This window comes from Megascapheus bottae, chromosome 10, assembly GCF_031878675.1.
Source record: "Megascapheus bottae isolate mThoBot1 chromosome 10, mThoBot2.hap1, whole genome shotgun sequence".
NCBI lineage: Eukaryota > Metazoa > Chordata > Mammalia > Rodentia > Geomyidae > Megascapheus > Megascapheus bottae.
In genome coordinates this window covers 12,218,778-12,241,501 of record NC_143518.1, presented here as the reverse complement: position 1 = coordinate 12,241,501, position 22,724 = coordinate 12,218,778, and the positions used below count along the sequence as shown (strand labels likewise).

The following is a 22,724-nucleotide window of genomic DNA, read 5'->3' as shown; positions in this document are numbered from 1 at the left end:
CAATTAGTCTCCTCCTCACTAGACCACTAGAGAATTAATGAGATAGACAGCATTGGCAGCGCTTTCCATTAGGACCTAGAAAAATACCAGATCTATTAGAGGTACCAATTCATAGTAATGACTAATTTTAATAAATTGACAAATATAAAAATGAATGGCTTCAAACAAAGTCTGGAAACTTGATATATTTACCAAAAAAGTGAATGATAGCATTAATAAGGATAGATCAAGAAGGGATACACCTAAAACTCAAACTTTTCATGTTTTGAAAACTTTGGGAGGTTGGGAGATTAAGTAGCAACTTCTTAAGAATCAGGACATGAAACTCAAGAGGAAAGGCATGTATTGCTCATTAGCAGAAGAAGAAGAGTTCCATGTCGAAGATGATGATGTAGGAAATGGTCTACCAAGGTATTCTTGGATTAGAATTGAAGTTCTTTACACATGCTTCTGTATACCCTATGGAAACCTTTGCTACATTTTAAAGAAATAATTTGTTATTGTTTAATTAGCTATTGGTGATCTCTTTGAAGGCAAGGACTCTTTCTTGCTCGTTCACTGCTCTATTCATCGGACTTAGCAAATGTCTGGCACAGACAAGAAACTCAATATATGTGAAATTAATTTAAAAAAATAAAGGTGCATAGATGAGTGAATGTAAGTCTCCATTTATCACTCTCTGCAGAAATTCAATGAGCCTCCCAGGCTCAGATCTACCAGTGGTAGGCCTTACTTTCTCACTTTTGTGGTCCTAGTGTCCATCAGTAGAAAATGCAAGCCTGCCTTGGAGGCTGGATATGTCTGACAGGGTGAAATGTTCCCAAGACATCCAGCACAACACAATACATGATACAATAATAATTATTATAGCTGCCATTATTATTTATTATTATTATTTTACCATTGAATGGATAGGTAAGTGAATGTTGGTCTTCATAGAAATATGTTTGTGAGCAGAAGCTAAATAGGTCAAAAGAAAAACTACAAGGCAGAAATTTCTGAGGTATAGTTAAAGGCTACATGGTAAATACTCTATGGAGAGCTTCTTAGGAGACTTACTGAGGACCATAAAAACAACAATGTGGGCCAGGAGTGTGACCTAGGAGTAAAGTGATTTCTTAGCATGCGAGAAGTCCTGCATTCGATTCCTCAGCACCACATACACAGAAAAAGCCAGAAGTGGTGCTGTTACTCAAGTGGTAGAGCACCAGACTTGAAAAAGCTCAAGGACAGTGCCCAGATCCAGAGTTCAAGTCCCAGAACTCACAAAAAAGGACAACAACAACAAGAAAAATAACCATGTGTCCATTTAATAAATATCGCTGAGGGCGTGCAACAAGCCAAGCACTGCTCCAGGTATGTAACCTGTGTCAATAAATAAGACAAATATCCTTGACCTGCAACTAATACTATGTAAGGGGAAACAGCCATTGTTATCCTAAAGGAGTTATGCAATGTGTTAACAGAACATATGTCATCTGGAGATGAAGAGAAGCAGAGCTAGATAAAGGTTATGAGCACAGGGGTAGGAGGAATGCTGACATCACGAGGCAGTCACTCCATGCTCAGGGTAATTGCAGGATGGACGCAGATTCTTTGGACACCAGTGTGGCCTAGGTTACTGTTTGCTCTAAGAAGGATGTGCTTTTAAATCTCAAACACTAGTTCCAAACTAAGAAGAAAGGACGATCATAAACAATGTTAGCATCTTAATGAATTCTGCTTACAAATACTTAAAGAAGTGGAGCAGAATAGAAAGAGTAATTAGTCTGATTTGATGAATGCTCACCATAAACTTTAATGTGTGTGTGGTTTTTTTTTTGGTAATTGGATGTTGCCTTGCAAATAAGTGATGTGCATGGCTGTTGGATGAATGATTTGAAAATGTAGCTCTGTCAGTAGTTTTCACTTGCAACTCAGTGTTTGCCTGACAATGTTTTGTCTATATTAGAATTGCCCCAGGTGACTGAAGCAAAAAGGTAAAAGAGCCAGTACCTATTTATTTAGTGAGAAAAATCTATGGGACATTCTGTGTTCAGCCACCAGTAATGGTAGAAACCTCATAATTTGCTGTTACAATACCTTGTTGCTGCATGATATAGGAAAAAATCCTGGTCTAAGGGTTTTCTCTGTCTCCCTCAACAAGCTGTAGTTTATTGTTGAGCCAAATGGAAAACCACTGAGTTGCAAGTGAAAACACTAGGTTTAGTTAGGAAAAATTGACTTTAGTTCAGTAATTTCACTGCAAAACACAAATTAGATAAGAAGGAAAATACTACAAAGTTGCAAATTCCATGAGACCTCCAAATAGAATTGAGAATAAAGAACTGGATTGGGATTTCCATTTAAGAGTATATAGTGAAAATCCCACTCTGGTTTCCAGAATAAAGGTTATTAATTATGATTATAAGTGGAAAGCTACATGCAAATGAGGAAAATACTACTAAGATACTGTGTTCTAATAAGAGAAGTCATTTCTTTGCTGTCATTGACATTTTTTAGTATATTTTTTATTGTAATTAATAGAAGGTTACATGATATTTGCCAGATAAATGGTGCCTTAATTCCCACACATTGATACCCTTTCACATGTCATGGTCCCCATTTCCCTTCCCCCCATCCCCACCCCTCAGACATTTTTTTAAATCCTTTGGATTTACCTAGTCAGTGTTCTATTGAAACTTCCAGTCTTTTTTTGGGGGGGGGGGGTAGAATTTAAATGTTATCCACTTTCAGGATTTGTGATGAAGCAGTAACCATAGGGATACTGGCCAACATTCATCCAAAAAAAAGGACAATTGCCAGAGAGAAGTATAATAAAAGTTAACCAAAGTTTTACATGATACAGGGAAGAAGAATATACCTAGATAAAATTTGTCCATATTCTATGCTTGGGCAATAGAATTGTTAATGTACAGAAATGTGATTCAACAAAAGGTTATGATCTTTTTTTTCTAACTAGGTATCACAGCACTTAATTCCCAGGACCAGAACTATATTGAAGAGGATGGGGTTATCAAGCAATATCTATCTGCTCAGATTATCGTTCTCTCTTGTGTATTAAAAGGGATCCTCTTGGCATGAGGGTAAAAAGGAGACAGGAGAAGGAACAGAATAATCTTTCTTGGATTTATGACTTTCTTTGATGGTGTGAGGTTCTCCTCTGTGAAACGTCTTGAGGAAGAAGAATTCTTTTTTGTGACTCATTTTAGGGGACAATAGGCAATGGGAGACAGGAGGGAGAGAGAGAGAGAGAGAGAGAGAGAGAGAGAGAGAGAGAGAGAGAGAGAGAGAGAGAGAGAGAGAGAGAGAGAGAGATTGGAAGAGTCTTGCTTCTGATTTGCTTCCAGTTTTCTTTAGTTCAAAGTACTCAGCACTCCAATAAAAGTTACTTTTAAATATCATCTTCTCAATCACAGTGAAAGAAAAGATGTTAAAGTGGATTAGTAGGGTGAGGAAGTAAAATAAAGATTGTGAAAAAGGAATTTATAACACTGAACTTAAATACAATCAAATCAGCTACTGCTTTATAGCTGGGAATTACTGTGTTTTAGGATTGATGATTATGTAAAGAGCGTAGATGTGTGTTTCAATTTGACATTTATGGAGTCTACAAAGGACTAGAACTTTTGCTAGGTCTTTGGGGTTTAAGCATTGGGCCACACAATACTTCTTGTCCTTGAATGATCTAGAACAATGAAGGACTCCAGAAAAACCTCTGTGATTCAAAGATTGTCATAATGGAACTATATATAAAATGCAATGGCAACTAGATAGAGAGCAATTAATTCCGCTGAGGAATTTCAACAATGGCTTCCATATGTGACATTTGAGCTAGAATATGTCAGCTGAACAGGAATGAAAAGAGTTTCATGCAAAAGGAACAACAAGAAAAAAAATTAACTGCAAACCTATGAAGGAGATTCAGCCAACAGGGAAAATTTGAATAAGGATGGCAGGTAAGGATAGACTGTTAAGAATCAGAGAAGCCATATCCGGTGGTTTTTATTTCATTTAGCTTGATCAGAGAGCTATTTTAAGTCATGAACCATGATATAGCAGTAGCTCTAGGATTATGCCCAGGTTCCTATTACTGTACCAAAACACACATTTTTTTTTCAATTGGCATACATGTTGGCTACTAAAGACATATAATTGATTTTCATCTTTGGAGAACTCGTCTTGGAAAGTCATCATGGAAAGTTACTACCCTTGCTCTATTAGAAGCTTGTGGTGTTAATGGGGCAAGAGAAATCATTTGTGGCCACTAATTCTGGGGAAAACCCAGTCGATGATGTGGAGTTATCTGAGGACAAATAAGACAGTCCCTGTATCAGAGAAAACAATAGCAAGATTTCTGCTGGAGAGCCATTCCAACCTTGTGGGCTGGGTCAGGGTGGAATTTCCCTCAGTTCCTTCATTTACATTCTTTCCTCTTTGTTATCTCTTCACTACCTTCCTGAAAGGTTTGTCCTGACAGTTAAGCACAAGCACCCAGATTCCTATCTCAGGCTATATTTCTAGAGAATCTGACTAATGACATGGAGAAAATAAACTGGTAAGACCTGATTTTCAGACTGAGGTCTCACAATGGTGAGATTCTGAGATCTAGCAGAGCCCAAGATGTAGGGACAATTGCAAAGTGCCAAGTGTCTCAGTTAGTCTCCACACAAAGACTGAAGGAAAGTTCCCAGTTCATCACTTAGATCACAGTTTTTTGTAAAGGAAAAAGATAAGTCTAGATGACTCCCAAATTTTGAGATGTTACGTAATGCATGATATAATTTATTGAACTAGTCAACAAGAGAGCAAATACTTCTGGTGGGAAAGCTGCAAAGTTAAGCATAATGTATGTCAAATAGATATGTAAATATTACATTCAAGTGCTAATACCCATTAAATAATCTGAAATAAAATTATGGAGCCTATGTAAGGGGCCCAGATAGAAAGGCTGATTTGAGATCATCAGTAATTGGCCATTAAAGCCATGACTGTGGATGAGGGAGGTGGGCTATAGGCAATTTCTAGAGACCTAAAGAAGCTATTGGAAGGAGGAAAGCCAATTGCAAAGATTGTTGAAGGATTTGCAGGAGGAAGAGGAGAATCGGAACACTGTTTGCAATTCTAAAGAGGAATAATAACATTTGAAGAAAAAAATATGGTCCCAGAGAATATATGTAGATGAGAACCAGGAATAAGCCAATAGAGAGGGCTGGTTAGGAATGCCAGATACTAGGAGGATTGAGTATTTCAATCTGTGAGTTAGAAAGACTGGAGTCAAAGGTATATAGAAGGGAAAATGTTAGAGGACAGGATCCTATAACATAGGCCTGTGGTTTCTTCCTCTATAATGAACTCTGTTATTTTTTTTTTTGCCAGTCCTGGGCTTGAGCTCAGGGATTGAGCACTGTCCTTGGACTTTCGCAAGGCTAGCACTCTACCACTTGAGCCTCAGCACCACTTCCGGCTTTTTGCTATGTATGTGGGGTACCGAGGAATTGAACCCGGGTCTTCGTGCATGCTAGGCAAGTACTCTACCACTAGGCCAAACTCCCGGCCCTGAAGTCTGTTATTTTTTTCATATATTTTTTATTGTAGTTAATAGAAGGGTTAAATTATACTCGCTAGATAGAAGGTGCATTACTTCACATACATTGATACCCTTTCTCATGTCTTGGTCCCCAATTCCCTCCCCCCCATCCCCACCCCTCATCTTGTTTTCCCCCTTCCCTATCCAATTTCAAAATAACCAAATACAAATATATCCAATATATCAGATAACAAAGTGAGATACTATGACAATACGAGATAACCAAGGGATAGCAAAAGAGATGAGAGATAACAGTACATTAAGGACAACAATCTCTCATTATATGGCTTTTGTTTCTATATCCTAGCCCATACAAAAGCTCATAAACAGCAACTTAAAAGACCTTCAGACCTCCTTGATATGAAAGGCACACACTGTGATCCTGTAATCACAGACTCCTAAAGGGAGGCCTTGGGAAGAACTAGAGGTCAGAGATACCCCAGGTCTTGAAAAAATACAGTTTCTGTGGAATCATGTGAACTCCATATTCATGAGAAAAACATCGGGTAAATCTGTACTTACAAAACTGGCTTTTGTTCTACATTTTTTCCTGTCTCTGTCTTAACAATTTCTTTCTTTCCATGAGATCTTCCTTCATATTTGGTCTATTTACTATTTGTTTTTCTGTTATGTGATGTAACATCTGCAATGTGTACTTGAGTGTTAGCTTATTTGTTTGTAATTGGGGATGAAACATAGAGCCTGGTACATGCTTGACAAGTGTTCAACTGCTGAGCTACATCTCTATTCCTGATTTTTAGTCCGGGACAAAAAGCAGATGAAACTCAGAAGAAATCCTATCTTGCAGATACTGACATAGACAGGATCTAACTGGACAAAGTCCATGTGTCTCTGAGATCCTGATATCTGAGGTTGCTCAAGCTTTTTCTGGAGATGAAAGCCAGTAAAAGGTTGAGACTCCACTTTATGATCCTGCTTGACCAGATGAATATCTAGATGACATAAAAAGCCCACTTCAAGGTAAAGGATCTAAATTTTGCCAAGCAACACCAACTGAGAAAGTAGGATCCCTGCCCCACGGGATCAAATCAGATCAGAAACAAAACAAAACAAAACAAAACAAACAAATAAGAAATCCAAAGGAATTGGCAGATCCATTCTTTTACTCTACACCAGATGGTAATGAGGCAAGTTATTTCTGCTAAGCATATCTAAATGACATTTTTACTTCTCTACCCCTAGCTGTGGTTTGTGTGAAGTTATAGCCAGCTAATAGAAATTTACTTAACTCATGTAATATCACTTTAGTGGGTAAATTTGTTCATTCTGGAGTTAGTTAGACCAAAGCAATAGCTTCCCATATTTGGAGAGATTGTGGAGGCAGTGCTATCATTTTATCTGTGAAGTGATATTGAACAAAATTCCAAAATTCTACTCTGAACAAGCAAGGAGCTTATAAGAATGTATGCTGTGTTGCCTTCATATTTATTTTAGCCCCAAGTAAAAGATGGATAAGGGAGATCTCTCTCTCTCTCTCTCTCTCTCTCTCCTCTCTCTCTCTCTCTCTCTCTCTCTCTCTCTCTCTCTCTCTCCCTCTCCCTCTCCCTCTCCCTCTCCCTCTCCCTCTCCCTCTCCCTCCCTCTCCCTCTCCCTCTCCCTCTCCCTCTCCCTCTCCCTCTCCCTCTCCCTCTCCCTCTCCTCTCTCTCTCTCTCTCTCTCTCTCTCCCTCTCTCTCTCTCTCTCTCTCTCTCTCTCTCTCTTCCTCTTTCTCTCTCTCTCTTCCTCTCCACTCCCTTCACCTGCACTTACTCATGAAGTGACAGGCTAGAATGGATGAAGAGGAAGATATGCTTGCCATCTTTTGATTCCTGAAAGAAATCTTGGCTTAATACAAATCATGTGTTATGGAGAAGGGATGGTTATGGGAAGTAGACAAGAGCCATCAAATAAAGGCCTTATTTAACCATTTGTTTAAGGTAAGAGCTACTCTTCAAAATAAATCTTGTGTGTAGTATTGAGAAGATTCAAGTGGAAAAAGAGTTGACCTACCCTTCTGTCTTTTATAGAGGTGATGAGAACTGGCTGGCTCTGCACATTATGTAGGCTATGCTAGAGAAAGGTAATGTCACTCTTGATTGGATCGAATCCCTCTCCATTTTTCTTTTTTCATTCCTCCTCCTGTACAACCCTGAGGCCTATCCAATGTTCCCTTGAGACAGAGTGGTATATGGATTGAAAACTATTGTTGCAGAAGGATTTTCCCAGCTCAAAACGCCAACTTTAGAAAATGAAATCAGAGAATAATAAGCCATTTACATCTTATTTTATTTTCTTGTGTTTCTCAATCTAAAGAAAATCCCAGAAAGCCTATGACTGAAAATATTTTTTTGCTATTCAATTTATTGTGCACTCATAGAGGCCAGAATGGGTTAGTATCTAGGAATAAAATGCCTACGTAATATTTCAAGGTTAACAGAAACTACTAAACTTTTATTCATCCCTTGGGTCTATTAACTTAACCTCCTAAACAATACTGCTCATGGTTTGAAACTTGGTTTTACTGCTTAACTGTCCTTCCTTTGAATTTATAGGAACTGAATTCCCTTTGCAAAGCTCACATATAGGGATATGCAGATAACCCTGCAAACTCATGGAGAGCATTTATTACCATCCTTATTGAACCCTGAGATATCAAAAGCTACAAAATGGAAACCATCTTGCTGTGAAACCTCAGGAGAAAATGCTGACCAATTAATTCTGGGCATGAAAGCCATGGATGAAAGCTTCTTAATATGGAAGGGGATTAATCCAGCTGTGTTCTCCTCTCCAAGACACTGAGAAGTGAAATGCCAGAAAGTGATGGCAAATAAACCTCCTTCTTTTCTCAGGTTCCCGGTGCACAAAGGGTATTGTCTATATATAAGCAAAATACCACATTTGGCACTGTTTGGTAGATCATGACAGGACCAACAACACCAACAGACTTATTGCACGAGTGGATCTGCCATATACTGCACCATAGACATGAGAGATCCAACTGGAAATAAAAGCTACTGATTTAGTTTTTTTTCCCCTATTACCCAAACTAATCGTGAGGTGAGTATGTCATTTGAGCTGTTTGAGCTTCAACTCATTCATTCATTCATTTTCCTTTGGTGATATGAAGTTCTGATTGAACTCAGGGCTTCGTACTTGCTAGGGAAGCAATCTACCATTTGATTCATGCCTCATTTTAAACTCCCTTATTCATAAAATAAGATTAAAGGACTATATAAAGTAGTTCATTACTTTACATATTAGAAACACAGTGTTTTTTAAATAGTTAAGGCTGACCCCAGACATAACCTCCTTTTCTTTCCCATCTGCCTCATTCTATCTTAAGCATGTGAAAGAGAACAGGGCAAAGAAGTGAATGATAAAATGGAGCCCAGAGAATGTGTGATGCCAGTCACAAAAACTGGAATGGCAACTGTCTCCATTTCGTTTCTTTCAAGTTGTTTTCCTTCCTGCTCCAGGTTCTATTTAAAGCTATGAGAAACACAAATGACAGGACCTAGAGTTTCGCCTAGTGGTAAAAGTGCTTGTCTAGCATGCACAAAGACCCAGGTTCGATTCCTCGGTACCACATATATAGAGAAAGGCTGGAAATAGTGCTGTGGCTCCAGTGGTATGCGTGCTAGCCTTGAAAAAGCCTAAGGACAGTGCTCAGGCCCTGAGTTTAAGGCCAAGGAATGGGAAAAAAAAAGAAAGACACTAAGTTCTGGTAGCTCACACCTTTCATCCTAGCTCCTCACAAGGCTGCAATCCCTGAGGGTCAAGATTCAAAGCCAGCCCAGGCATAAAAGACAGTAAAACTCCATTACCAAATAAGCAGCAAAAAGTAGATGGGAGGCATAAGTCAAGTGGTAGAGTGTCAGCCAAACAAGCAAGCTAAGCTAGCTCGAATCCTGAATTCAAACTCTGGTATCAGAAGAAGGAAGGGAGAGAAGGAAAAAGAAAGAAGGGAGGAGGTAAGGAGAATTGGGGAAAGGAAGGACAAAGTACTGACAAAATACTGTAAATCCATCACCATTACCTCCACAGAGCTGTCTCTGCATTTCTCCTAACTTCCTGAGTCAATCTGGGCCTATATTTGGTCTGACCTTCTGACCAAATTTCAGTCTTTAGCTTGTATGACAGTGTCCCATTAATCCCTTATTCTCAAGTAACTAGGAGAGGTTGGGAGAGCTCTGGAGCTTCATGGAGTGTAGGCATATGCACCCATGTCATTCAAGCAGCTAGGCTTTTGCTCATAATCTTTGGATGGATTTTCACTAAAGGCAGTGAAGAAGCACACATGGTGGGGTAATGGACCCTTGGCTCTGCTGGGTGTGGCTGCAAGTCAGAAGGAAGAAGTGAGCCAGACAGAAAGCTGGGCAGAATCTCATGCCTTGCAACTCAAGTCCTCACAAAAAGATTAGAGCTATGTAAGGCTCCAAAAGCTGAGAGATGAGACCAGACTTGGGAAGAATCAGGGAACAGAAAATGAGCATGTCACTGGCTTTTGAATAGTCATAGATGAGATTATTTCCTACATCTTGATTTATATTAAGTACAACACTGAAGCTTGAGAAAGCATTAGTTAAAAAACTACTTTGTCCTAGGCACTTAAGACAGAAGGGTCTCAGAGTGAAATGAGGATGACTGATATTTATAAGGCCAGATGGTCACAAGAGCCAAGTCAGGAACATAATAGGAAGCTGGGAGACAGAAGGAGCAGGACTTACTCATCCTCTTCTTTTATCTTATAATGGGAAACAAACCTTTTTTCCCCTTGTTTGCTCCATTACTTGGCATGGGATCTTGTCAAAAATTTTGATCATTTGTCTTTCAAATACCTCATTATCACCAAGCACCCTGTTAATGTCCAATAAAAAATAGTATTGACTGACTGTCATGTTCAATTCCAGATGACATTAACCATCTGTTCCCAGCCACCCAGAACAGAGATAAGAGAGAAGATGGGAAATCTCTCTCTACCAGATTTTGCTCTCACACAGATTTTGCTCTCGCTCTCTGTCACTATCACTCTTGTGCAATCTACAGTCTCTTATTTCTATTCAATGCCTGATTGACACAGCAAGCAGAATTTTTCTTATGGTTTCAAGAACAGATCACATGATATGGATATGAATTCAGGACTTTTAGAAAACTGGCTACTCTTTCAAACAAAGAGGATTCTGAATGCAAAGAAAAGAAAGAAAGAAAATATAGGAGAGGATATGTATGGGAAAGATGATTCCTTAACCTTTGATTAGATTTAGTCCAAGTTTTGCAGGCATAAGGTGATCTCTAATTTTCTTTCTTGAATAATCAGATATTTGGAAGTATTTGAATTGTTTTGGTGAAATATGCTTGATAAAAAACCTACAAAATTTTGTCAAAAACCTCCCCAGGGAAACTTCTTTAAGAAGTGGGTAAAAGTTTGGTTTCCATTGATTATTTCTCATTTTGTTCTCTTTCCCCGCCTAACCCTATTCCTTTTCTGAGCTGATTTTCATTGGTTTCTTACAGCCAAAGAAGTAAAAAGCAACAACAATAATAGAGGTATATGAAAGACTCTCAAAATATCTATTTTTACTAATTTCAAGATGTAAGTTAAATCAGTAAAACCCATAGGCAGGAGCAATGGGATATTATGAGACAGGAGAATATGCTAAAAGGTACTTAAATGTGAATCTTAGGACTTTTGGAGGATCCAAAACGCCAAGGTAATCAAGTACTAATTACATTACTGAGAGGAAAACTATATGAACAGGAACTATGCCTTGGTAGCACAAACTTGGTAGAACAAACTTCAAAAGTTGGTGATGGTCAGCTGCTAAGTACCACCTAAGAACAAAGATAATAAATATGAGCTATAGAGGATTTTTCAGTTACTCAGGAAATCCAATATCACAGAGCATAGGTGATTCTATGCTAGAATATCTCTTCAGGCAATCTGTCCACTTTCTCTGCTCCAATTCCATACTTACAAAATAGTCTTGGGGTTGTTATTTGGGCATTCCAGAAATTCTAACACTAGAAAATGATGCCTAAACGGAACATATGAGCATCCATTGACAGAAAGAAAACCTATTTCTTGCATATTAGCATATAGATGCTCTAGTTTGTATCCTAAGCATTTGTGATTATTACTTGTAAGTTTCTCTGGTTAAGATCAAGTCTAAGACAATGACAAAGCTAACAGAAAGGTGTGTTAGAGTGAACTCATAAAGAAAATGCCTTTCAGAACAATATTATTGTAAAAGACTTGCATCCTAGGGTCGTATAAAAATGTATGTCTGCACAATGTATTTGACATGCTGTTATACATAAATATAATGTCACCAGAAGGATGGAGTTATGATTAGATTCTGGGACTCTCAACCTCTCTCTCATCCTACACCTGTAACAAACCTTTCAAATGGGATAAACTACTCCATATTTAAAGAGAGTCATACTAAATGATGCTAATTGTAATTCCTCTGTTCTAACTAACCCACCTACCATATACTGAGCCCCAAAACTTGAAAGGTCCCAGGATCCTATCAGTCTATATTCTAATTAGTGTCCTCCTCTCTATGAAAATCACTAATTTGTACAGTAATATGACAAAGAGACAAAGAGCACAGCTTTCCTCAAAGCCCTTCCTATGTCCAGTAGAAAAAGGTGCCAACTCGCATGGATCAAGTGATCAAAAGCTACTCTAACAACTCAAGCTTCTCCTTAGGAATCTCTTGCCTGGCTTTCTGCAGGTTGCTGCTCCTCCAGCCATGGTCAGGGAGTTAAGTTCCTGTGTGCTTGCCCTTTCCATTTCTACATCTACATGGTTAACCTGGAGGTCCAGGAGTACCTAATTAATACAGATGCGTGGGAACAGCCTTACTGTTTTTACTTCATTCCTTCATGATTGTCCTGTTGCCACTAGTACAGCTGCTGACTTCCCCCAGCAAGAGCTGAGCAGTAACACCACCAGTAACAAGGCAGCTAGCAGCTTTCTCAGCCTGTTTTTATGCATTGTGGTCACGCCCCAGCTGCTGCTAAGTGCGTAGGGCAGAGATTCCCTCTCAGGAAGCTTCCACGTCACCAAGCTCAGCAAAATGGTGTTGTTATTTGTCGGGGCCAGCCTCTGAGCCTGGCTGCTCTCCACCCATTAGACATTCTCCTCACGTTGTGACTTTTTCAATTCTGTGTGCTGGTCACAGGTCACCTTCAGAATAGCGTGGGTGCTAAGAAGGGAGCTTCATCTGAGAATGGAACCTCACTGAAAAATGTTCAGAGACACAGCCGTGTGAAGTAGATGGTGTACATTTTTGTTTCCTCAGATGCCCCATGGACAGAGACCTCCAGACAAAGCAAGAAATGTACTTTATCTTAGAGAATGTTGGCAAGGAGCCCTACTAGCTCTGACTGCTTAAAGAGAAAAAGCATTAGAAGTCATGAAATCTGGTACTCTCTCAAATGCAAATGAAGTCATATCCCTTGAGAAAATTAAAGTGTTCTATGCTGTGAGTACAGAAACTCTCAGAGAGTCATACTTTGTATGAAAATTCAAGATCTGCACTTCTCAAAACCCTCTCCATTAAAAACAAGAGATTTTCAACAAGATTCCTTAAAAATGAAATCTGCTTTTCCCATTTCAGGATATTTTTACTCCTGAGATATCTAGCCTATGTCACTAAACAGCAGTGTGACAGGGCATAGAACTGCTGCTACATTTCTCCCTGAATGAGAAAGGTGTGTGCATGTGCTCACTAGGGAGCAAAATACAAGCAAAGGAGCAGAAACATATCTCCTTGTTATCATTACTTACAGACTATAATTGTGCATATAGACTAGACAATAAATATTGATAAATTTGAAATATATACTTATATTGAATATGTACTGATATATTATTAGTGCTTATTAAGATTTAAAGATCTACTGACCATTTTAACTGTCTTAATGTGATCAACAAACACACATTTTTAGTTTAAAAAATATTTTCAGCTCATGCCTATAATCCTAGATAATCAGGAGGCTGAGATCTGAGGATCACGGCTCAAAGCCAGTCAGGGCACCAAAGTCCATGAGACTCTTATCTCCAATAAATGACCAGGAAATCAGAAGTGGTACTGTGGCTCAAGGGGTAGGGAAGTAGCCTTGAGCTGAAGAGCTCAGGGTCAACCCCCAGGCCCAGAGTTCAAGTCCCACAAGTGACAAAATATATATTTTTTTCAGTAACAAAAAGTATTACCTACCTAGGAGAAAATATTGTTAAAATGGGAAAAATTTCCTTGAGGAAGATTTTAGGGAAATTTTGAATGATCAGACAAATCAAGACCTCTACTACTTCCCTGAATTGAAGACCAAATATTTTGAGATGTCAATTAATATATATACTTAATGCAATCCTATTATTTCAACTTTGTATGGGAAATAAGCTAATTTTAACATGAAAGGAAAAATGTATAGCTCAGTCAAAACATACATGCAGAGAAGCAATGTAAGATCATTTGTGCTAACAATTTTAAAAGGTAAGTTAAGACCAGCAATGGTGGGTATGGTGGTATCTGCCTATAATCTCATAAGTTAAAGGCTAGTCTGTTTTACATAGCCTGACCCTGTCTAAAAACAACAAGAACCAAACCAACCAAAACAAACCACGAGTTGTCCAATTTATTATTATTATCATAGAGTTAGAAAAATAAAATAATAGAGTCGTATAGGAGGTAAAAAATCAGGTTTACTTGTATACTGAAACTTTATTTAGCACATAGGCATCACGAAAGAGCAGTTGGTAGAAAATAACTTGTTGAAAAGTTTGCTGTGGATAGATCACCTGTACCCACAGCAAAGCCCAACTTTCGATGTAAGTATAAAAAGCAAGACAAAGAAATGTGTAGAGTATATTGTCCAAAAATATCTCTAAGATATCACGATGAGGAAATCATTTTTAAAGAAAAGAATGTACTAAACAGAAAATGTTTTTCTGAGTAGTTCAAACTCAAGTACTTCTATTAATCAAAAGCCATCATTTACTTATTATGTGTGATTGAAGACTGTTAAAAGATAGGCTATGTAATTTACAATTAAAATAGACTTGAGGTATAAAATGGAACACTTTCCCTGGTAGTAAGATGATATAGTTCTATTAATAATGCCTAATGGGCTTTGCTTTAAAGCCTATGCTAATAAAGGCTTTAAATATAATAATAGAAAATCAGATAAAATCTGAATTAATATATCAAGACCATATTAACAACTTACTTTCATATTATAAAAGCCTATATTAAATATACTTTTAAACAAACTTGATAATTCAAGTAAATATAAGATCATATTTTTCCAAATTTCAAATAGAAGTTTCTCTGTCTTTTCTTTTCTTTTTCTGTTTTTGATTTTTGTTGCTAGTGTTAGAACGTGAACTCAGGGCCTGCACATTGTCTTGTAGCTTTCTAGCCATAGCTCCACTTCTAACTTTTTGTTGTTGCTGCTGTTGTTTGGAAAGGAATCTCATGGACTTTCCTCCTCGAATTGGTTAAATCTTGACTCTCAGATCTCAGCCTTTTGAGTAACTAATATTAGAGGAGAGTCATCAGCCACTGGAGGCCAAGTCAAATGTAAGTTTCTTTACATGGCAGGTCATGATGAAAATGATACCCACAGTGTTCTGACAAATTGTGAATATTTTCCAGTAACTGAATCAATTCTTAGTTTTTAAACATTCAATTGAAATCAAAACCTCAAAAAACACTAATCACTAAAACAGAAAGTATACTAGATGAGAAAAATTAGTTATTGCAAACCTACCAATCTTACCCAATTTTCTGCTGCTAGAACAGTATCAGAGGCTGGGTAATTTACAAAGAAAGATGTTTATTTTGCTCGGGTGCTGGGAAATCTAATACAAAGCAGCAACAGGAGTGCTGCATGCTGCTTCAATGCATGTGGAAATGTAGGATGTAGGTGCATATGTAGGACTGGGGCTCAAATCCCCACAGTAAGTGATCCCTTTGGGGTATACAGGCATCTATTAATGAGAGCATCCCTAGAAAACCCTAAAACCTTCCAGTAGGCTGCACACTCTTACACTGCCACAATAACAGTTCAAATTTTAGTGAAAATTTCAGAGAGGTTAAACCAAATTCAAGCTATAACAATACCTATCTAAGACACTGGTTTCTACAAATCAAAACTTCTTAAAAATAATAATGCATTTAGAATCACAACATAAAATATGTCAGGCATCTAGTTAGGAAATTAGACTAGAGATTTAAATAAGAACTTTATAAAAGTATATATTCAAATGGCCAACTACTCTATATTAAAACAGTCATGTTAAATGACTGAAAGTATGCCTGAAATGGATATGATCACTTTGGAAATGGTTTGACATAACTTTCTAGTTGAATGTACACTCAAAGAGTCAATTGTCTCCTACTTATCTTCCACACAGAAAGAAACATAGATATGCTCTAGGTGGTGCAAAAAACAGCCAGTACTGGTTTAGGAGGGTTGTTTGTGTTTTCCAATTCCACACAGTGACTCATGCTTGTGTCACTAAACTCTAGGCATCCAGAGCAAGGGGTTTTCTTAATGGTAGTCTCCTTGGAACTAGATTACTACTGATACCAAGGATTTTCTGTATGCCAAGGAGAAATCATGCAAGTTTAGCATAGATCGAAAATGTGTCCATGTTAATATAATGAAATACTATGTGCATTAAGTCAGCAACTAGAGTTTCTTGCAGCAATATGGAAATTTCTCTGAAACATAAGATTCAATGATAACAATAAAAATAGATAAACGTGAAAGAATTTCTATTTATAATTCTATAGAATTTCTAGTTATAATTCTATTTATAATAAGCTCAAAATTAATGTTCAACTAAAGAGATACAAGTGTGAAGAACAGGAAAGGGAGTGCTAACCACAATTTTTGGGAAAATAGTTATATTCAGTAAAAAAAAAAAGAGGAAATTGTGATTGGAAATCCATTTGGTGAATTCTATTTCTTCGTATTAGATATAGGTACACAGGGGTTTAGATTTCATTAAGCTATTGTCTGGTTTTCTGCTAACTATAATAGAGATTGTATGCTAGATGTCATTATCTCATGCTTGTAATCCTAGCTTCTCAAAAAGCTGAGAGCTAAAAATCACAGTTTGAAGCCAACCAGCATGAAAGTCTGAGAGACTCTTGTCTCCAATTAACCAAGAAAAAAGCTGGAAATGGAGTAGTGGCAAGTTATTCTTCACTAATATATACATGAGATACAGAGGACAAAATCCAGCTGGGCCCATCTTTGCAATTGTTGCCCTTTCTACCCATACCCGAAAGCAGTGACAAGCTCCCTGCTACTGTATCTGCTATGGTTTCAATGCTTTCCTTGAAATTCATGTGCTGTTTAATCCACAATGCTAGGGTTAATTGGGACCTTTAAGAAGTGACTAGATGGGCACAGCTCTGCTCCCATGAATGCACTAATAGTTATTGTGGTGGAAATGTGCTAGATATTGTGGGAGTGGGATGCATTTTTTTAAAAATGATATGTATTGGTCTCTTTTCCTTTGCCTGTTCACATGCTTTCTCAGGATTTAAGGCCTTCCATTATGTTATAATGCAGCAAGAAGGTCTTCTTTTCTAGTCTCAATCTGAGATGTCCCACTCTATAAAACTGGGCTGGATACATTTCAGTTCATTATGCACAGGTAGCTTGTTACAGAAATACACCAATTCTCATTTCCTGAATATTAAGAAGTCATGCATGTTTTGTGATCTGACTCCCTGGTTCCTGGATTGGCTCAACTGATCTCTCTCTCTCTTCTAGGTCATCAGTAACCCCTTGTTGCCAGTACTGCTCCAGAGATATAGCAGTGTCTCTAGCTGGATGGTGTCCTTTTCTCTGATATTCTTAAAGGCACAGCAGGAATCAATACTATCCCTTTTGTGTGGTTTATTACAACCTACCTCCTGTTATTTTTTTTACCTCTTTCTGATTTTAGTGACTTTAATTTTCTGCACAAAAACACTAAGTCATTGGAATAAAAAGTATATGTGTTTTCTCATCATAGCTGCTACCAAGATAACACCTACTGTGCTAAGAAACATTTTCTTTTGTAGTTCTACTCTAGAATCTCAGGAGTCCAGGTTATCGATAACAACAAAACTAAAAGTAAAACATGTAGATAAATATTTTCTCATTGGTAGTATATAGAAAACAGTGACTTCTTATTGCAGAAAGTACATTTGTTGTTACTGAAGGTCAACAGTGACACAACAGTGTAAAAAAAGAAACGCTCTGGTGAATATGTATTACTGCTAGGGCAATCCTGGTATCAACAGGATAAAGTGAACTGGCAAATGCTGATTCAATAACACATTTCCTTGAAAATCATGGTCCCCAGGCATAATAAGAAACCATCCAGACAGAATTCACTCCAAGTTTTCTAATCAGGGAAAAGCACATCTCACCAACTAACGACATAGTCATTGTTCTATGCTGTCCATACATGTAGAGAATCACTGAATGTCAATTTTACCCCTTGGATAGGATCCAAGAGAGAAAAATAAAGCTTAGTTCTTGACCATAATATACTATCTTTTTTTTGTGGGTCATGCGGCTTGAACTCAGCCTGGGCACTGTCCCTGAGCTCTTCAGCTCAAGGCTACCATCCTACCCTTGAGCCAAGCCACATTTCCTGTTTTCTAGAGGTTAATTAGAGAGAAGAGTCTCAGGTTCTTTTGTACCCTGGCTGGCTTTGAACCTTGATCCTCAGATCTCAGCCTCCTGAGTAGCTAGGATTACAGGAGTGAGCCACCATACCTGGCCCATAATATACTTCCTAAAGTTGTCTCTTGACCCCAGATGTTAGCCATGGAGAAAAATGCAAGCTAGATAAGCATTTTTTTCTTAAAGTGATGCTCTCTGTTTATTGAGCCAGTCTCAGCTTTTCAAGTACATTGGACACACACACACATACACACATACACACACACACTCAGGAACACAAACTTCTGTGTGTATCTAAAATCTTTAGGGTTTTTTATTATTATTTTAGTATATCAGTCTATGAGTACAGTGCATGTTTGTCAATGTTTCTCCTTTCATTGCTTAACCCAATTTCTTCCAATTCCATCTGTCCCCTCAAGTTACCTGGTTCCATTTTCATGTGTGTACACTAATGGCATTTGCTTACCATTTCTCTCTCCATTTGTAGGTCCTAAAATGGACCTACAAATCAAGAAAATGTTTATTGTATATATGTGTGTGTATGTGTATATATCTTCAAATGCATATATTTGTGTACAAACACAATGTAGTTTACTAATCCATCAAGAAAAATAGTATTATATCATTCACATGAAAGTGCATGGACCTGGAAAAAAATGAAAGAATTACAGATATTTTTAATAGTCACAGAAATCTTCCAAACTTTATTCCATTGCTAGTTCTGATATATAGAAAAGTGATTTCTTTTTATTAAGTTACAAACCTGAAAGATTAGAGCCAGGAGGGCAGAACTGTATTGACTTCCCTTAGGAAACCAGATTTCTATATTATGGCGAAACACACCTCAAAGGTGACTGTAAATGTGGTAAAGTATAAATTGTACGGTCACAACCAGTCAATGCTGAAGTTCTTAAAGTTTCCAGATACTTCACACAGGTCCTGGAACAGAACCCACTTTCTAATAGGGGGAGGAGGAGGGCAGAAAAAAATCAGTACTGAAACTTATTTCCTGTTTGTTTCTCTTAGCAATTCAAGTTACAAGACTATATAGTATGGTGTGCATAGTGAGTCATAGTTCCTGCACTGTGTCCTAGGGTAAACCTTATGACCTTTGGCCTTTTTTCCTCCTGGTTTTCGGGCTTGACCTCTGGGCTTGGGTGCTGACCTTGAACTCTTTGGTTCAAGGCTAGTGTTTTACCACTTTAAGCCACAGCTCCACTTCCAGTTTTTGGTGACTAAGGGTCTCAAGTGGACTTTCTGCTCCAGCTATCCTGGAACAGCAATCCTCAAATCTCAACTTTCTGAATATGTAGGGTTACCGGCATGATTCACCTGTGCCCAGCTTGCATTTGGCTTCTTGAGGAACAATGATGCTCCAAACTAGCTATTACTGTGGAGCTTACCCACGTATTTAGTTTAACATAGGAAATCCAAAAGTGAAAAATTACATGGGAATGAAAACCAAGCAACAATTCAAAGTTCATTTCTTAAGTCGATGAATCCTATTTTAAAGTGCTACTTATTTTCCCTTTTGGTGCACAAATCCCACTACTATCAAAATTTAAAATGCAACGTAGGGAGAATTTTAAGTCTAGAGTACTGAATCAAGTATTTATAGGTTAGGATGTACACCCACTTGCCTTAAATTCAAGAAAAAGCATGTTTTTCATTCATGCATGGATCAAGCATCCACCACACTAAGATGAACTGCTGTGCGGAAGAACAATCCTTTATTAAACAGTCGGCAAAGCAAAATGGAAATGTTACTACACATTAGAGCTTCTATTGTATGGCAATATTAAGTATCTTCCAAAACAGCATAAAATTAAGAGGAAGCACAGGGTGCATTCATCCCTGGGTTCCATTGGACCAAGGCAAGACTCCAGTCTCTTCATTAAGCCCTGAGGTCAGGGACTTGTATGTGCATGGATGCTCAGCAATGTTAGGGCTGTCAAGATGACATGTTTTCACCTACTGTCACACCTACTGTTCTCCACTGGATTTGGCATGGTATTCAACCTCTGGTTTTCTTCTCTACATGTAAGGTCCATCTCAAAACCTGACTTTATAGTCGATTTGAAAGTAACAGGTATAAATTGTTTAGGCATAGGTTAAATGTTTAGTGTGGGTATTGTGAAACCAGTAGATTTTCTGTTATTATTTTTTTTCTTATATGTTTTTGTTGTTGTCACTTAGGAAATTCCTTTTTAATCTTGTCATTTCTTCTGTAAGATCTCTCTTGCAACCACTCCGCAGTCTGTGCTCAGCATTACATTACTTCTCTCGTTTACTTTCTTCTTCTGTGCAAAAGCAGTGTACTTACAAAATAAAACAAACAAACAACCTGCATTCCTTTTTTTATTTTATACGTCTCTACTATCTTTAGACATCCAACTCTGCTCTGTTGCTATAGCTTCTTAATATGTTTAAAGCTTCTCCAAAAACTTCACCCACTGAGCCATTAATGCTGTAAATTCACCACATAGGGTGAGAAGCAAATAATTTTCATGTAGTAGCAATACGGTAGGGCATTGAACTGTATGGAACTAAAATATATAGTTCTGATGCCTGGGTCTGTCATTAAATGAATGTATGGAATTTAGAAAATTTACTTAGTCTTTCTGAATCTAAATGCAATAGATGCCGATCCCATTGACTTTTGTAAAGATTAAATGAAATAAAATGTGTTAAAACTTCCTTGTGACTGCGCGAAGGCACCTGGGAAGAGGAGGAGAACAATCTGACGGATGGCGAGGAGCCAGAGAAGAAGCGAAGGAGAATAGAGGAGCTGCTGGCTGAGAATCTCTCCAGTTTTTGTTAGATACATGTAAAATTCTAGTCATTGGAGCTGGCCGCTTAGGATGTGAGCTCCTGAAAAACCTGGCATTATCTTGTTTTAGACAGATTCATGTTATAGATATGGACACTATAGATGTTTCCAATCTAAATAGACAGTTTTTATTTAGGCCTAAAGACGTTGGAAGACCTAAGGCTGAAGTTGCTGCAGAATTTCTAAATGACAGAGTTCCTAATTGTAATGTAGTTCCGCATTTCAACAAGATTCAAGATTTTAATGACATTTTTTATCGACAATTTCATATTATTGTGTGTGGATTGGACTCTATCATAGCCAGACGATGGATAAATGGCATGCTGATATCTCTGCTAAAGTATGAAGATGGTGTGTTAGATCCAAGCTCCATTGTCCCTTTGATAGATGGAGGAACAGAAGGTTTTAAAGGAAATGCTCGGGTGATTTTACCTGGGATGACTGCTTGTATTGAGTGTACACTGGAATTTTATCCACCACAGGTTAATTTCCCCATGTGCACCCTTGCATCCATGCCCAGGCTGCCAGAACATTGTGTTGAATATGTAAAGATGTTGCAGTGGCCCAAAGAGCAGCCTTTTCGAGATGGGGTTCCATTAGATGGAGATGATCCTGAGCATATTCAGTGGATTTTCCAAAAGTCTTTAAAGAGAGCATCACAATATAATATTAGAGGTGTTACCTATAGACTCACTCAAGGAGTAGTAAAATGAATAATTCCTGTGGTAGCTTCCAAAATGCAGTCATTGCAGCTGTGTGTGCCACTGAGGTTTTTAAAATAGCCACAAGTGCATATATTCCCCTTAATAATTACTTGGTATTCAATGATGTGGACAGGCTATATACATACACGTTTGAAGCTGAGAGAAAGGAAAACTGTCCAGCTTGTAGCCAGCTTCCTCAAAATATTCAGTTTTCTCCATCAGCCAAACTAGAAGAGGTTTTAGATTATCTGACAAATAGTGCTTCTCTGTGGATGAAATCTCCAGCTATCACAGCCACATTAGAGGGGAAAAATAGAACACTTTACTTACAGTCAGTGACTTCTATTGAAGAACGAACAAGGCCAAATCTTTCCAAGACGTTGAAAGAATTGTTGATGGACAAGAACTGGCGGTTGCGGATGTCACCACACCACAGACTGTGCTATTCAAACTTCATTTTACTTCTTAAGAAATATAAATCTGCACATAATAGAAAACTCATAGAAATAATATACTTAATGGAAGCTAAAGAATTAAAGGGTGGGGAAGGTGGGGTGAAGGGAAGTTCCCCTCAAAATGTCCTTTTTAACATTAGTTAACATTGGCGTTACTGGAATTACAGATATACGTGTGTGTATATATATATATATATATAAAGTGAGCAACTCTTTTTTTATCTTTATAATATCATTGAGGACAGAATTTTAGGGCTGGTGCTTGAGCAAATGTATTGTTTCTTTTACAGAAGGAAGTAGATAACCTCTTTTATGTGGATTTTGTCATGGTCAAAGAACACATTCTTCAGCTTTCATATGATCACCTTCATGTAAAAGAGATATCTGTGTCCTGTAATAGAAATAAGAAATTAGGTTTTCAAATACATTAAATATTATACCCTGAC

General features: G+C 37.8%; 1 pseudogene; it reads left to right on the top strand.

Moving 5' to 3' along the window:
* Nucleotides 1-319: 319 nt before the first annotated feature.
* On the top strand, nt 320-22,397 carry LOC150057604 (NEDD8-activating enzyme E1 catalytic subunit-like; annotated as a pseudogene).
* Nucleotides 22,398-22,724: the final 327 nt, after the last annotated feature.